Genomic DNA, 18,648 nt, shown 5'->3' on the forward strand with positions numbered 1-18,648 from the left:
GAGGGGTTCAAATTGACTGTAATTGAAAATTCAGGAATCCAAATTGAGAGGTTTTCAAGTTTGGGGGGACATGTCAAAATGAGTGGTAATTCAGAGGTCCAAAGTACATTTTTCCCTTTAAGAAATCTTTTCAAAACGTTAGAATCTATCTAGGGTTTGAAGAAAAAACTGAAGAAAGCTAACTCTGAGACTTCTTATTGATAAAAACTCAAATATAATCAAAAGCTACGTTCTTGGGATTATAAGCATGTATTTATAGCCCTATACTCCTAACCTTAATAGTAAATGGAAATAAAGTCCGTTTGCAATTCTACGATGGCCCTCCGGACGGAACATAACGCCGTCCGGATGGTCACTAAAATAAAAGATGAAAACTGTAAATAAAACATAGGTATCCAGATGGTCTTCGGACGAGACTCCATACGAGGCTCGTTGTAATGTTGCGGGACTACTCGCGTTCGGACAGTTGTAGACAAGGCTCTCGGGAATACACTTCACTCTTCCCGTCCGAACGGGCTTCAGACGAAGTTGCAGAAAAAGCCCTCTGGAATTCAGCTTCTGCGCGAGTCTGCGATCTCGTCTTGACTCTCCTTGGTACGACTCTTTAGGGTACCTCCACACTTACATCCGAACGAGTCTTCCTCATGAAATCCTAAGTGGCATTCTTATCTACATCACTTTTGCACCCTCAAATTCTTTTGTCCATATCAGAATTCGGCAATAAAATATAGGAGAATCATGTCCCACTAGAAAACTATGCAAATTAAATAGAGCCCTGCAGAAAAGTATGCACATCTTTGAGCGTACAATTCTCCTGGAAAAATCTATGATTGTCCTCTTTTTTATACATTCACATTTCATCATTATTTTTATCCTTTTCAACCTCTTGAACAAGATCCACAAGTTTCTTGAGGCTGCATCAGTAATGTTACCCGAACTAGGATCTCTCCGGTTCAAAAGAATTTTACCCTTATGTTATAAAGAACCGGCGAGCCCCACTCCACTCCATTTCTTCCATTTCTTTTGAAGTAGAGGACGAGAGTAAAACAGTTCCACCAAATTCACTGCTACTTCTTTCATTTACTTCTTTAATTTCTAATTTATATTTGTATATATTTAATAAAGCATCATAGATTCATAGTAGTTGAAATATCTTCAGCTTCAATTAATGGATGTGCATGTGTGTGCTGGCTTATCACATTCATCCACATGATCGATAAAAGGCATGGAAATTTCATCATACCCAGATGAATTTATTTCATTTTCTTCTTCTTCTTTCATTCGTTGTGCTGTTTTGGATGGATTCGGATCCAAGCTATTGCAAGGGCTGCAATAAGTTTTTTCTCATGCCAATAATGCAAAAAAAGGATGTGTGTGTGTGGGGGGGTGGGGGTGGGGGTGGAGGGGGGGGGGGGGGGGGTGGGGGAGAAGAAGAAGTGAGAACATTAATTCTCATTCATCTAAAGTAATTTATTCTTCATGAACGCTGCATAAATGCAGCAGAGATTCTTCACGAATGGAACAAATATAATAAACAAAGAAAGACAAGAGTACTTGCGAATGAGACATCATATCAATCGCAACAAGCATTATTATTATTATTATTATTTTTGGATAATTTCATGGTTTCTCGGTTTCAGATTCTTCAGCTGTCGTGTCGAAATAGTTGTCCTCTTCTAGCAATATCCATCAACATCCGTCATCACTAGCTGGATCACAACCCCAATCTGGATCGATCCTCTTTCTCTTAGTTGCATGCTTTTTATCTTCCAGCTTCCTGTTGGGAGAGTGTATTCCCGCCCCCACAGCAACCTATTGATTACAAAAAAAGCAAAAATCAAATTTATAGAAAAAAAAAAAAAAAAAACCAAGGTTTACTAATGCTTGAAATAAGGGCACTTTAATAAAACGTCTCTATATAGGGACGTCTTACTATGTAAATGACCATTCTCATATGCCCCATTTTAGAGGCGTTTATAACTGAAAAAACGTATTGAAATTGAATTTCAATCGCGATCTATTTAAACGTGCTCCAAGTGCTCACATTCAAGCGTCGCTAAATCATTTGAGGCCTTTTTTGGGCCAAAAATGCCCCAAATAACCATGTCACTAAATCATGCTTCTTTTTTTTTTTGTTTGTTTGTAGTGATGTAATTTCAACTAACCCCATTCCCATTGTGGGTTTCCGCTGGAATTTCGTCAGAATGTGATGGCTTTGGACGAGCAGCATAGGTCAGCGTGGAGCAGAGGAGGAGGGAGATCATCAACAAGGTGGCGAACTTGCCCATCTTTGATTTTTGTAATACAATGGTAGGATAAGATTGTGAGGCAGAGAGTGGAAAGAGCGCAATGAATATATATTTTCTTTTTTCTTTTTTTGTTTTTTTGGATGAATTTGAAAAGAGTGTAATGAATTTATAGAAGAGATAAAGAATACATATTCTCCTTGTATCCCTCTTGTGTCCCCGCAATGGAAGGCTAGAGGGACACGTGGAAGGAAACCCTTTCCTATTTCAAGATTTTGTGGACCAGAAACTTGATTAAATTAGATAAATATGTATTATAGAGGGAGAAAAGTAGCAAAGTAAGGGTGACCACAAGAATTTAATCAAAAAAACAAACTAAGGAAAATGTTTGATTTTTGAGATCGATCCCAGTTGATGGATTTTCTGCGTGCTATTATATAGAATAATGCTTCACTTATTTTCACTTTTTTTTTTACACAATTTATTACAACTAATGGTGGTTTTAAAAGTTACTTATAGGTGTAAAAAAAAATGAGTGTAAAGAAGTGAATGTACTCATTCTCTTTATATAATGAGATGACTTAGTTGACTTTGCTTAGTTGGAAGATCATCTAGAGGAAAGAGAGAGGGCGTTGGTCAATAATAAATGGTCAAAAAGAGCTAAACCCTAAGCATTTAGAGTCTTAGACAAATGTTAACGTTGTCAAAGAAATTTGTGCATAACGATACAAAATCTTACAAATAAAAAAACCCAAGATTATTCTTTTCATTTCTAAATTTTAGATTGTCACAATGTACAAACTAATAAAAATTGTCTTTAACTCTTCAAAGATAAAAATGCCTTTAATAAAAAAAATATAATTTTTTTTTTTTTTTTAAAAAAAGTGGGTGGCTGAACCACCCCAATAACCATAGGGGTGGTTCGGCAAACCCCCAAATATGGCCGAAGGTGATGAATGAACCAACTTTGATCATTTGAAGGGTGATTCGGCCACCATTATGATTATTTGAGAGTAATATATATATATATATATATATTTGAACCATTTAAGAGTAGTACAACCACCTTCATTTTGGGAATATGATCATTTCCTTTTCAAATGAAATGAATAGCATTCGGTTAGTGGTTTTTTAGAGAATTTTACCCTTCTTGAATACACTAACTAGATATTGTCTATTTGAAATGAAATTGAGAGAATTTCATTTCACTTTTCCGAATGGTGACCCACATAATTCTATGACTTGAAGTTCACAATTTATGGAGTAGTGTACAAAAGACGAAAGAGTATTAGAGTAATGCTTGGCTTCACACCCAAAATAATACTAGGGATTCTCATATTATTTAGATTTATTCATTGGAACATATTGGATCAACTTTCAATCTGCCTCTTGCTCCCAAAAATTATTCTGTCCACATCAGGATTCAGCAATAAACTACACTACATCTTTTAGAATACAATCCTGAATTAAATAGAAAAATCTATGATTACCCTCTTTTTTATACATTCACCTTTCATCATTATTTTTTTCTTTTTCAACTTGTTGAACGAGATCAACAAGTTTCTTGAGGCTGCATCAGTAACATTACCCATGATCATGAGCCACATTTACTGAACAATATATTTTTAATCATGTCTCTGTGTTTTAAGATTGGACAGGTCAGAGACACCATGAGGAAATATATATAAAACAAGAGATAAAATATAAATCAGGATTTGAGACAACTTTTAAGTGGATTTGGGAGTTCATCTTCTTTTCCTCTCCTTCTTACAATTATTTAACCATAAAAATTTTAAAAATTAAAACACGCAAAATTCTAGCTTTGAGGCTACTGATAAAGGAATATTTTTCTAGTACATTCACACTCGCATGCGGACATATACATATAGACATGAGGTTGGGATCCTGTAAATTTGCAAAAGAGTAACACAATTTTTATCTCACCTTATTGATGTGACAATGCCTACTAGCTACTTTTTTTAAAAGAAATAAAAAATTGATTGGCACTACCCCAATCAGCAAAACGAGATAGGAGTGAAATAAAAGTATAATTTCTATAATTATTTATTCCAAAATGTTGAACATTGTATTGAAATGTAACATATGTTATTATAAGTTGTTGAAGTTTCTATTATCTTCTTTTTCTTTTTTTCTTTTTTTTTTTAAAAAGTAAATCAATCTCATTTAAAAAAAAGGGGGGGGGGGGGGGGCGGAGGCGGGGGCGTAACTCAAATACACGGAAAATGTACAAAAGAAAACCAAATTTAGAAAAAGTAAAAGAGCACATCAAGAAATTCTAAGAAATAAAACAATTGCAGACAATCATCCAAACATAGAGAGATTTGAGCATAATCGCTTTTAGTTCCATCATTGTCTTCTTACAATCTTCAAAATTTTGAGCATTGTGTTCTCACATCAAAATTATCTTCCAAACTTCTAAATTGCAGCTATTATCTTTTTATTCTTTTGGGGTATACAAAGAAGAAATATAACTACATGAATACAATTCCCAAAAAAAGTGGAACTAGAGAGGTGGTAGGTGAAATGAATAGGAAGTACAAACTACAATCTAAATGTGACGATACAAAAGATATATATGAACCCATCATTTAGCAACATCCAACATGTATCTCACATCCACTTTTATATCATGAGTAATCATTTTACACCACTCATTTTGATCCATATTTTGATCTAACATTACAAAATGGACCAGATCCTCCATTTTTAAGTATTATGCATGTGGAAGCCGGGTATGCAAATTGATAACTCTATTCAGCTTTGATTTAGTATAGTAACATTCTGTAACAACATGGATAGAAGTATCAGACTACATACACCAGCATGTCGAAGGAAATGATTCAGAAGGCAAATTGTAAAGTTTGAATGAATAGCTAGTACAAACCTTATTTATCTGTTAAGTCATTGGTTCCATCAGTTGCTGCATCCTGCATCAGTATATAGGAATTATAAAATATGCAAAATTGAAAAGAACTACAAAAGGCTTAGAGTTCGACAGGAAAAAAAAACAAGAAGTAAGGAGACAACATAGAATAGGTCAGAAGGATGTAGTCAACAGCAAAGATAGGGCAGTTCTTTCATGTTTGGCTTTAGGTTGGACACAAGTTGACTAGAGTGGCCAACCACCTATATATATATATATATATATATATGATAGTGCTAAGTGAGTCTTTTTAGTTTTCTAATATTTGATTCTTTATTGTTGGCTTTTCTTGTCTGTTTTTGGTTTGTATTTATGGGTATTACCTTCTAATTAACAATATTTTCTAAATCTTTAGATTGCACAATGTGTAAACTATCAAAAATTGTCATTATTCTTTCGAGGACAAAATATTCTTAATAAAAAAAAAATGTATATGGGGTAGCCAAACTACCTCCAAATTTCAATGGTCGTAGGAGTACTTGGACCACACCCAAATATGGCCGAAAGTGATGACCAGACCACCCTTGAGGCCTTGACCATTTAAGGAGTGATTCGGCCACTATCATAAGTTCATAATCATTTGAGAGTAATTCACCTACTCCATTTGACCAAATGTGGTGCCCTATGTCTCCAAAAGATAGCTCACTCGGCTGTGGGTCACGCCTAATGAAGCGGAGGCTATTAGTTCGAATCCCCCCTCTCTCTTTCCTTGTGTGGACATGTCAAAAAAATGTAATGCCCCTTAAGCCAACTACTTTTTAAATTCCTTTATATGGCAAGAAATTTCACAATTTTTCGTGTGGCGTACAAAACAGGAAAGGGTAATGCTGGGCTTCACACTAGAAAACAACACAAAATAATGCTAGGGATTCTCAAATTATAGGATTATTCATTGAATCATCGGTACATGTTGGAACACCTTTCAATCTGCCTTATTGATGCAGCGTAACATTGTGGGATGTAAAGAATAACAAGAAGAAGAAGAGATAAATACTTCTAAGACCTTGAGTCTATCAAAGATTTAAGAAAGAGAAAATTTTACTTTGAACCCCTGAATTACCACCCGTTTTGACATGCCCCTCAAACTTCAAAACTTTTCAATTTGGACCTTTGAACTTTTAATTGCAATCAATTTGAACCATTCCGTCAAATTTTAAATGATAAAAGTTAGAAAATGACGTTTATACCTTTGACTTTTTTATAAAATTTCAAATTTAACCTTAATTTCAAAATAAAAAAAAAAAAAAAATCACGAGGTGACCAACGGTTGGGCCACCTTGTGACCCCTTTTTTTTTTTTTTTTTTTCAATTTTTAATAAAAAGAAAATTGAAGGGTAATTTTGTTTTTTTAAGGGTTTTAACGGAAAAAAATTGACGGAGGGGTTCAAATTGACTGTAATTGAAAATTCAGGAATCCAAATTGAGAGGTTTTCAAGTTTGGGGGGACATGTCAAAATGAGTGGTAATTCAGAGGTCCAAAGTACATTTTTCCCTTTAAGAAATCTTTTCAAAACGTTAGAATCTATCTAGGGTTTGAAGAAAAAACTGAAGAAAGCTAACTCTGAGACTTCTTATTGATAAAAACTCAAATATAATCAAAAGCTACGTTCTTGGGATTATAAGCATGTATTTATAGCCCTATACTCCTAACCTTAATAGTAAATGGAAATAAAGTCCGTTTGCAATTCTACGATGGCCCTCCGGACGGAACATAACGCCGTCCGGATGGTCACTAAAATAAAAGATGAAAACTGTAAATAAAACATAGGTATCCAGATGGTCTTCGGACGAGACTCCATACGAGGCTCGTTGTAATGTTGCGGGACTACTCGCGTTCGGACAGTTGTAGACAAGGCTCTCGGGAATACACTTCACTCTTCCCGTCCGAACGGGCTTCAGACGAAGTTGCAGAAAAAGCCCTCTGGAATTCAGCTTCTGCGCGAGTCTGCGATCTCGTCTTGACTCTCCTTGGTACGACTCTTTAGGGTACCTCCACACTTACATCCGAACGAGTCTTCCTCATGAAATCCTAAGTGGCATTCTTATCTACATCACTTTTGCACCCTCAAATTCTTTTGTCCATATCAGAATTCGGCAATAAAATATAGGAGAATCATGTCCCACTAGAAAACTATGCAAATTAAATAGAGCCCTGCAGAAAAGTATGCACATCTTTGAGCGTACAATTCTCCTGGAAAAATCTATGATTGTCCTCTTTTTTATACATTCACATTTCATCATTATTTTTATCCTTTTCAACCTCTTGAACAAGATCCACAAGTTTCTTGAGGCTGCATCAGTAATGTTACCCGAACTAGGATCTCTCCGGTTCAAAAGAATTTTACCCTTATGTTATAAAGAACCGGCGAGCCCCACTCCACTCCATTTCTTCCATTTCTTTTGAAGTAGAGGACGAGAGTAAAACAGTTCCACCAAATTCACTGCTACTTCTTTCATTTACTTCTTTAATTTCTAATTTATATTTGTATATATTTAATAAAGCATCATAGATTCATAGTAGTTGAAATATCTTCAGCTTCAATTAATGGATGTGCATGTGTGTGCTGGCTTATCACATTCATCCACATGATCGATAAAAGGCATGGAAATTTCATCATACCCAGATGAATTTATTTCATTTTCTTCTTCTTCTTTCATTCGTTGTGCTGTTTTGGATGGATTCGGATCCAAGCTATTGCAAGGGCTGCAATAAGTTTTTTCTCATGCCAATAATGCAAAAAAAGGATGTGTGTGTGTGGGGGGGTGGGGGTGGGGGTGGAGGGGGGGGGGGGGGGTGGGGGAGAAGAAGAAGTGAGAACATTAATTCTCATTCATCTAAAGTAATTTATTCTTCATGAACGCTGCATAAATGCAGCAGAGATTCTTCACGAATGGAACAAATATAATAAACAAAGAAAGACAAGAGTACTTGCGAATGAGACATCATATCAATCGCAACAAGCATTATTATTATTATTATTATTTTTGGATAATTTCATGGTTTCTCGGTTTCAGATTCTTCAGCTGTCGTGTCGAAATAGTTGTCCTCTTCTAGCAATATCCATCAACATCCGTCATCACTAGCTGGATCACAACCCCAATCTGGATCGATCCTCTTTCTCTTAGTTGCATGCTTTTTATCTTCCAGCTTCCTGTTGGGAGAGTGTATTCCCGCCCCCACAGCAACCTATTGATTACAAAAAAAGCAAAAATCAAATTTATAGAAAAAAAAAAAAAAAAAAAAACCAAGGTTTACTAATGCTTGAAATAAGGGCACTTTAATAAAACGTCTCTATATAGGGACGTCTTACTATGTAAATGACCATTCTCATATGCCCCATTTTAGAGGCGTTTATAACTGAAAAAACGTATTGAAATTGAATTTCAATCGCGATCTATTTAAACGTGCTCCAAGTGCTCACATTCAAGCGTCGCTAAATCATTTGAGGCCTTTTTTGGGCCAAAAATGCCCCAAATAACCATGTCACTAAATCATGCTTCTTTTTTTTTTTGTTTGTTTGTAGTGATGTAATTTCAACTAACCCCATTCCCATTGTGGGTTTCCGCTGGAATTTCGTCAGAATGTGATGGCTTTGGACGAGCAGCATAGGTCAGCGTGGAGCAGAGGAGGAGGGAGATCATCAACAAGGTGGCGAACTTGCCCATCTTTGATTTTTGTAATACAATGGTAGGATAAGATTGTGAGGCAGAGAGTGGAAAGAGCGCAATGAATATATATTTTCTTTTTTCTTTTTTTGTTTTTTTGGATGAATTTGAAAAGAGTGTAATGAATTTATAGAAGAGATAAAGAATACATATTCTCCTTGTATCCCTCTTGTGTCCCCGCAATGGAAGGCTAGAGGGACACGTGGAAGGAAACCCTTTCCTATTTCAAGATTTTGTGGACCAGAAACTTGATTAAATTAGATAAATATGTATTATAGAGGGAGAAAAGTAGCAAAGTAAGGGTGACCACAAGAATTTAATCAAAAAAACAAACTAAGGAAAATGTTTGATTTTTGAGATCGATCCCAGTTGATGGATTTTCTGCGTGCTATTATATAGAATAATGCTTCACTTATTTTCACTTTTTTTTTTACACAATTTATTACAACTAATGGTGGTTTTAAAAGTTACTTATAGGTGTAAAAAAAAATGAGTGTAAAGAAGTGAATGTACTCATTCTCTTTATATAATGAGATGACTTAGTTGACTTTGCTTAGTTGGAAGATCATCTAGAGGAAAGAGAGAGGGCGTTGGTCAATAATAAATGGTCAAAAAGAGCTAAACCCTAAGCATTTAGAGTCTTAGACAAATGTTAACGTTGTCAAAGAAATTTGTGCATAACGATACAAAATCTTACAAATAAAAAAACCCAAGATTATTCTTTTCATTTCTAAATTTTAGATTGTCACAATGTACAAACTAATAAAAATTGTCTTTAACTCTTCAAAGATAAAAATGCCTTTAATAAAAAAAATATAATTTTTTTTTTTTTTAAAAAAAAAGTGGGTGGCTGAACCACCCCAATAACCATAGGGGTGGTTCGGCAAACCCCCAAATATGGCCGAAGGTGATGAATGAACCAACTTTGATCATTTGAAGGGTGATTCGGCCACCATTATGATTATTTGAGAGTAATATATATATATATATATATTTGAACCATTTAAGAGTAGTACAACCACCTTCATTTTGGGAATATGATCATTTCCTTTTCAAATGAAATGAATAGCATTCGGTTAGTGGTTTTTTAGAGAATTTTACCCTTCTTGAATACACTAACTAGATATTGTCTATTTGAAATGAAATTGAGAGAATTTCATTTCACTTTTCCGAATGGTGACCCACATAATTCTATGACTTGAAGTTCACAATTTATGGAGTAGTGTACAAAAGACGAAAGAGTATTAGAGTAATGCTTGGCTTCACACCCAAAATAATACTAGGGATTCTCATATTATTTAGATTTATTCATTGGAACATATTGGATCAACTTTCAATCTGCCTCTTGCTCCCAAAAATTATTCTGTCCACATCAGGATTCAGCAATAAACTACACTACATCTTTTAGAATACAATCCTGAATTAAATAGAAAAATCTATGATTACCCTCTTTTTTATACATTCACCTTTCATCATTATTTTTTTCTTTTTCAACTTGTTGAACGAGATCAACAAGTTTCTTGAGGCTGCATCAGTAACATTACCCATGATCATGAGCCACATTTACTGAACAATATATTTTTAATCATGTCTCTGTGTTTTAAGATTGGACAGGTCAGAGACACCATGAGGAAATATATATAAAACAAGAGATAAAATATAAATCAGGATTTGAGACAACTTTTAAGTGGATTTGGGAGTTCATCTTCTTTTCCTCTCCTTCTTACAATTATTTAACCATAAAAATTTTAAAAATTAAAACACGCAAAATTCTAGCTTTGAGGCTACTGATAAAGGAATATTTTTCTAGTACATTCACACTCGCATGCGGACATATACATATAGACATGAGGTTGGGATCCTGTAAATTTGCAAAAGAGTAACACAATTTTTATCTCACCTTATTGATGTGACAATGCCTACTAGCTACTTTTTTTAAAAGAAATAAAAAATTGATTGGCACTACCCCAATCAGCAAAACGAGATAGGAGTGAAATAAAAGTATAATTTCTATAATTATTTATTCCAAAATGTTGAACATTGTATTGAAATGTAACATATGTTATTATAAGTTGTTGAAGTTTCTATTATCTTCTTTTTCTTTTTTTCTTTTTTTTTTTAAAAAGTAAATCAATCTCATTTAAAAAAAAGGGGGGGGGGGGGGGCGGAGGCGGGGGCGTAACTCAAATACACGGAAAATGTACAAAAGAAAACCAAATTTAGAAAAAGTAAAAGAGCACATCAAGAAATTCTAAGAAATAAAACAATTGCAGACAATCATCCAAACATAGAGAGATTTGAGCATAATCGCTTTTAGTTCCATCATTGTCTTCTTACAATCTTCAAAATTTTGAGCATTGTGTTCTCACATCAAAATTATCTTCCAAACTTCTAAATTGCAGCTATTATCTTTTTATTCTTTTGGGGTATACAAAGAAGAAATATAACTACATGAATACAATTCCCAAAAAAAGTGGAACTAGAGAGGTGGTAGGTGAAATGAATAGGAAGTACAAACTACAATCTAAATGTGACGATACAAAAGATATATATGAACCCATCATTTAGCAACATCCAACATGTATCTCACATCCACTTTTATATCATGAGTAATCATTTTACACCACTCATTTTGATCCATATTTTGATCTAACATTACAAAATGGACCAGATCCTCCATTTTTAAGTATTATGCATGTGGAAGCCGGGTATGCAAATTGATAACTCTATTCAGCTTTGATTTAGTATAGTAACATTCTGTAACAACATGGATAGAAGTATCAGACTACATACACCAGCATGTCGAAGGAAATGATTCAGAAGGCAAATTGTAAAGTTTGAATGAATAGCTAGTACAAACCTTATTTATCTGTTAAGTCATTGGTTCCATCAGTTGCTGCATCCTGCATCAGTATATAGGAATTATAAAATATGCAAAATTGAAAAGAACTACAAAAGGCTTAGAGTTCGACAGGAAAAAAAAACAAGAAGTAAGGAGACAACATAGAATAGGTCAGAAGGATGTAGTCAACAGCAAAGATAGGGCAGTTCTTTCATGTTTGGCTTTAGGTTGGACACAAGTTGACTAGAGTGGCCAACCACCTATATATATATATATATATATATATATGATAGTGCTAAGTGAGTCTTTTTAGTTTTCTAATATTTGATTCTTTATTGTTGGCTTTTCTTGTCTGTTTTTGGTTTGTATTTATGGGTATTACCTTCTAATTAACAATATTTTCTAAATCTTTAGATTGCACAATGTGTAAACTATCAAAAATTGTCATTATTCTTTCGAGGACAAAATATTCTTAATAAAAAAAAAATGTATATGGGGTAGCCAAACTACCTCCAAATTTCAATGGTCGTAGGAGTACTTGGACCACACCCAAATATGGCCGAAAGTGATGACCAGACCACCCTTGAGGCCTTGACCATTTAAGGAGTGATTCGGCCACTATCATAAGTTCATAATCATTTGAGAGTAATTCACCTACTCCATTTGACCAAATGTGGTGCCCTATGTCTCCAAAAGATAGCTCACTCGGCTGTGGGTCACGCCTAATGAAGCGGAGGCTATTAGTTCGAATCCCCCCTCTCTCTTTCCTTGTGTGGACATGTCAAAAAAATGTAATGCCCCTTAAGCCAACTACTTTTTAAATTCCTTTATATGGCAAGAAATTTCACAATTTTTCGTGTGGCGTACAAAACAGGAAAGGGTAATGCTGGGCTTCACACTAGAAAACAACACAAAATAATGCTAGGGATTCTCAAATTATAGGATTATTCATTGAATCATCGGTACATGTTGGAACACCTTTCAATCTGCCTTATTGATGCAGCGTAACATTGTGGGATGTAAAGAATAACAAGAAGAAGAAGAGATAAATACTTCTAAGACCTTGAGTCTATCAAAGATTTAAGAAAGAGAAAATTTTACTTTGAACCCCTGAATTACCACCCGTTTTGACATGCCCCTCAAACTTCAAAACTTTTCAATTTGGACCTTAGAACTTTTAATTGCAATCAATTTGAACCATTCCGTCAAATTTTAAATGATAAAAGTTAGAAAATGACGTTTATACCCTTGACTTTTTTATAAAATTTCAAATTTAACCTTAATTTCAAAATAAAAAAATAAAAAAAAAAATCACGAGGTGACCAACGGTTGGGCCACCTTGTGACCCCTTTTTTTTTTTTTTTTCAATTTTTAATAAAAAGAAAATTGAAGGGTAATTTTGTTTTTTTAAGGGTTTTAACGGAAAAAAATTGACGGAGGGGTTCAAATTGACTGTAATTGAAAATTCAGGAATCCAAATTGAGAGGTTTTCAAGTTTGGGGGAACATGTCAAAATGAGTGGTAATTCAGAGGTCCAAAGTACATTTTTCCCTTTAAGAAATCTTTTCAAAACGTTAGAATCTATCTAGGGTTTGAAGAAAAAACTGAAGAAAGCTAACTCTGAGACTTCTTATTGATAAAAACTCAAATATAATCAAAAGCTACGTTCTTGGGATTATAAGCATGTATTTATAGCCCTATACTCCTAACCTTAATAGTAAATGGAAATAAAGTCCGTTTGCAATTCTACGATGGCCCTCCGGACGGAACATAACGCCGTCCGGATGGTCACTAAAATAAAAGATGAAAACTGTAAATAAAACATAGGTATCCAGATGGTCTTCGGACGAGACTCCATACGAGGCTCGTTGTAATGTTGCGGGACTACTCGCGTTCGGACAGTTGTAGACAAGGCTCTCGGGAATACACTTCACTCTTCCCGTCCGAACGGGCTTCAGACGAAGTTGCAGAAAAAGCCCTCTGGAATTCAGCTTCTGCGCGAGTCTGCGATCTCGTCTTGACTCTCCTTGGTACGACTCTTTAGGGTACCTCCACACTTACATCCGCACGAGTCTTCCTCATGAAATCCTAAGTGGCATTCTTATCTACATCACTTTTGCACCCTCAAATTCTTTTGTCCATATCAGAATTCGGCAATAAAATATAGGAGAATCATGTCCCACTAGAAAACTATGCAAATTAAATAGAGCCCTGCAGAAAAGTATGCACATCTTTGAGCGTACAATTCTCCTGGAAAAATCTATGATTGTCCTCTTTTTTATACATTCACATTTCATAATTATTTTTATCCTTTTCAACCTCTTGAACAAGATCCACAAGTTTCTTGAGGCTGCATCAGTAATGTTACCCGAACTAGGATCTCTCCGGTTCAAAAGAATTTTACCCTTATGTTATAAAGAACCGGCGAGCCCCACTCCACTCCATTTCTTCCATTTCTTTTGAAGTAGAGGACGAGAGTAAAACAGTTCCACCAAATTCACTGCTACTTCTTTCATTTACTTCTTTAATTTCTAATTTATATTTGTATATATTTAATAAAGCATCATAGATTCATAGTAGTTGAAATATCTTCAGCTTCAATTAATGGATGTGCATGTGTGTGCTGGCTTATCACATTCATCCACATGATCGATAAAAGGCATGGAAATTTCATCATACCCAGATGAATTTATTTCATTTTCTTCTTCTTCTTTCATTCGTTGTGCTGTTTTGGATGGATTCGGATCCAAGCTATTGCAAGGGCTGCAATAAGTTTTTTCTCATGCCAATAATGCAAAAAAAGGATGTGTGTGTGTGGGGGGGTGGGGGTGGGGGTGGAGGGGGGGGGGGGGGGGGTGGGGGAGAAGAAGAAGTGAGAACATTAATTCTCATTCATCTAAAGTAATTTATTCTTCATGAACGCTGCATAAATGCAGCAGAGATTCTTCACGAATGGAACAAATATAATAAACAAAGAAAGACAAGAGTACTTGCGAATGAGACATCATATCAATCGCAACAAGCATTATTATTATTATTATTATTATTTTTGGATAATTTCATGGTTTCTCGGTTTCAGATTCTTCAGCTGTCGTGTCGAAATAGTTGTCCTCTTCTAGCAATATCCATCAACATCCGTCATCACTAGCTGGATCACAACCCCAATCTGGATCGATCCTCTTTCTCTTAGTTGCATGCTTTTTATCTTCCAGCTTCCTGTTGGGAGAGTGTATTCCCGCCCCCACAGCAACCTATTGATTACAAAAAAAGCAAAAATCAAATTTATAGAAAAAAAAAAAAAAAAAAAAAAACCAAGGTTTACTAATGCTTGAAATAAGGGCACTTTAATAAAACGTCTCTATATAGGGACGTCTTACTATGTAAATGACCATTCTCATATGCCCCATTTTAGAGGCGTTTATAACTGAAAAAACGTATTGAAATTGAATTTCAATCGCGATCTATTTAAACGTGCTCCAAGTGCTCACATTCAAGCGTCGCTAAATCATTTGAGGCCTTTTTTGGGCCAAAAATGCCCCAAATAACCATGTCACTAAATCATGCTTCTTTTTTTTTTTGTTTGTTTGTAGTGATGTAATTTCAACTAACCCCATTCCCATTGTGGGTTTCCGCTGGAATTTCGTCAGAATGTGATGGCTTTGGACGAGCAGCATAGGTCAGCGTGGAGCAGAGGAGGAGGGAGATCATCAACAAGGTGGCGAACTTGCCCATCTTTGATTTTTGTAATACAATGGTAGGATAAGATTGTGAGGCAGAGAGTGGAAAGAGCGCAATGAATATATATTTTCTTTTTTCTTTTTTTGTTTTTTTGGATGAATTTGAAAAGAGTGTAATGAATTTATAGAAGAGATAAAGAATACATATTCTCCTTGTATCCCTCTTGTGTCCCCGCAATGGAAGGCTAGAGGGACACGTGGAAGGAAACCCTTTCCTATTTCAAGATTTTGTGGACCAGAAACTTGATTAAATTAGATAAATATGTATTATAGAGGGAGAAAAGTAGCAAAGTAAGGGTGACCACAAGAATTTAATCAAAAAAACAAACTAAGGAAAATGTTTGATTTTTGAGATCGATCCCAGTTGATGGATTTTCTGCGTGCTATTATATAGAATAATGCTTCACTTATTTTCACTTTTTTTTTTACACAATTTATTACAACTAATGGTGGTTTTAAAAGTTACTTATAGGTGTAAAAAAAAATGAGTGTAAAGAAGTGAATGTACTCATTCTCTTTATATAATGAGATGACTTGTTGACTTTGCTTAGTTGGAAGATCATCTAGAGGAAAGAGAGAGGGCGTTGGTCAATAATAAATGGTCAAAAAGAGCTAAACCCTAAGCATTTAGAGTCTTAGACAAATGTTAACGTTGTCAAAGAAATTTGTGCATAACGATACAAAATCTTACAAATAAAAAAACCCAAGATTATTCTTTTCATTTCTAAATTTTAGATTGTCACAATGTACAAACTAATAAAAATTGTCTTTAACTCTTCAAAGATAAAAATGCCTTTAATAAAAAAAATATAATTTTTTTTTTTTTTAAAAAAAAAGTGGGTGGCTGAACCACCCCAATAACCATAGGGGTGGTTCGGCAAACCCCCAAATATGGCCGAAGGTGATGAATGAACCAACTTTGATCATTTGAAGGGTGATTCGGCCACCATTATGATTATTTGAGAGTAATATATATATATATATATATATATATATATATATATATATATATATATATATATATATATTTGAACCATTTAAGAGTAGTACAACCACCTTCATTTTGGGAATATGATCATTTCCTTTTCAAATGAAATGAATAGCATTCGGTTAGTGGTTTTTTAGACAATTTTACCCTTCTTGAATACACTAACTAGATATTGTCTATTTCAAATGAAATTGAGAGAATTTCATTTCACTTTTCCAAATGGTGACCCACATAATTCTATGACTTGAAGTTCACAATTTATGGAGTAGTGTACAAAAGACGAAAGAGTATTAGAGTAATGCTTGGCTTCACACCCAAAATAATACTAGGGATTCTCATATTATTTAGATTTATTCATTGGAACATATTGGATCAACTTTCAATCTGCCTCTTGCTCCCAAAAATTATTCTGTCCACATCAGGATTCAGCAATAAACTACACTACATCTTTTAGAATACAATCCTGAATTAAATAGAAAAATCTATGATTACCCTCTTTTTTATACATTCACCTTTCATCATTATTTTTTTCTTTTTCAACTTGTTGAACGAGATCAACAAGTTTCTTGAGGCTGCATCAGTAACATTACCCATGATCATGAGCCACATTTACTGAACAATATATTTTTAATCATGTCTCTGTGTTTTAAGATTGGACAGGTCAGAGACACCATGAGGAAATATATATAAAACAAGAGATAAAATATAAATCAGGATTTGAGACAACTTTTAAGTGGATTTGGGAGTTCATCTTCTTTTCCTCTCCTTCTTACAATTATTTAACCATAAAAATTTTAAAAATTAAAACACGCAAAATTCTAGCTTTGAGGCTACTGATAAAGGAATATTTTTCTAGTACATTCACACTCGCATGCGGACATATACATATAGACATGAGGTTGGGATCCTGTAAATTTGCAAAAGAGTAACACAATTTTTATCTCACCTTATTGATGTGACAATGCCTACTAGCTACTTTTTTTAAAAGAAATAAAAAATTGATTGGCACTACCCCAATCAGCAAAACGAGATAGGAGTGAAATAAAAGTATAATTTCTATAATTATTTATTCCAAAATGTTGAACATTGTATTGAAATGTAACATATGTTATTATAAGTTGTTGAAGTTTCTATTATCTTCTTTTTCTTTTTTTCTTTTTTTTTAAAAAAAGTAAATCAATCTCATTTAAAAAAAAGGAGGGGGGGGGGGGGGGGGCGGAGGCGGGGGCGTAACTCAAATACACGGAAAATGTACAAAAGAAAACCAAATTTAGAAAAAGTAAAAGAGCACATCAAGAAATTCTAAGAAATAAAACAATTGCAGACAATCATCCAAACATAGAGAGATTTGAGCATAATCGCTTTTAGTTCCATCATTGTCTTCTTACAATCTTCAAAATTTTGAGCATTGTGTTCTCACATCAAAATTATCTTCCAAACTTCTAAATTGCAGCTATTATCTTTTTATTCTTTTGGGGTATACAAAGAAGAAATATAACTACATGAATACAATTCCCAAAAAAAGTGGAACTAGAGAGGTGGTAGGTGAAATGAATAGGAAGTACAAACTACAATCTAAATGTGACGATACAAAAGATATATATGAACCCATCATTTAGCAACATCCAACATGTATCTCACATCCACTTTTATATCATGAGTAATCATTTTACACCACTCATTTTGATCCATATTTTGATCTAACATTACAAAATGGACCAGATCCTCCATTTTTAAGTATTATGCATGTGGAAGCCGGGTATGCAAATTGATAACTCTATTCAGCTTTGATTTAGTATAGTAACATTCTGTAACAACATGGATAGAAGTATCAGACTACATACACCAGCATGTCGAAGGAAATGATTCAGAAGGCAAATTGTAAAGTTTGAATGAATAGCTAGTACAAACCTTATTTATCTGTTAAGTCATTGGTTCCATCAGTTGCTGCATCCTGCATCAGTATATAGGAATTATAAAATATGCAAAATTGAAAAGAACTACAAAAGGCTTAGAGTTCGACAGGAAAAAAAACAAGAAGTAAGGAGACAACATAGAATAGGTCAGAAGGATGTAGTCAACAGCAAAGATAGGGCAGTTCTTTCATGTTTGGCTTTAGGTTGGACACAAGTTGACTAGAGTGGCCAACCACCTATATATATATATATATATATATATATATGATAGTGCTAAGTGAGTCTTTTTAGTTTTCTACTATTTGATTC

General features: G+C 34.3%; 3 long non-coding RNA genes across 3 annotated transcripts; all 3 read right to left on the reverse strand.

Moving 5' to 3' along the window:
* Positions 1–1,459: 1,459 nt before the first annotated feature.
* Positions 1,460–2,363, reverse strand: LOC148587778 (uncharacterized). The gene is made up of 2 exons (XR_015911297.1): positions 2,166–2,363; positions 1,460–1,812 (listed from the first exon to the last, which is right to left on the reverse strand). It is a non-coding gene; the product is annotated as an uncharacterized LOC148587778 (long non-coding RNA).
* Positions 2,364–8,024: 5,661 nt separating this feature from the next.
* On the reverse strand, positions 8,025–8,931 carry LOC148587779 (uncharacterized). The gene is made up of 2 exons (XR_015911298.1): positions 8,734–8,931; positions 8,025–8,377 (listed from the first exon to the last, which is right to left on the reverse strand). It is a non-coding gene; the product is annotated as an uncharacterized LOC148587779 (long non-coding RNA).
* A 5,658-nt stretch (positions 8,932–14,589) lies between these two features.
* On the reverse strand, positions 14,590–15,505 carry LOC148587780 (uncharacterized). Its single transcript, XR_015911331.1, has 2 exons — positions 15,308–15,505; positions 14,590–14,949 (listed from the first exon to the last, which is right to left on the reverse strand). It is a non-coding gene; the product is annotated as an uncharacterized LOC148587780 (long non-coding RNA).
* Between the last annotated feature and the right edge of the window lie 3,143 nt (positions 15,506–18,648).

This window comes from Corylus avellana, chromosome 2 (genome assembly GCF_965113065.1).
Source record: "Corylus avellana chromosome 2, dhCorAvel1.hap1.2, whole genome shotgun sequence".
NCBI classification, from domain to species: Eukaryota; Viridiplantae; Streptophyta; class Magnoliopsida; order Fagales; family Betulaceae; genus Corylus; species Corylus avellana.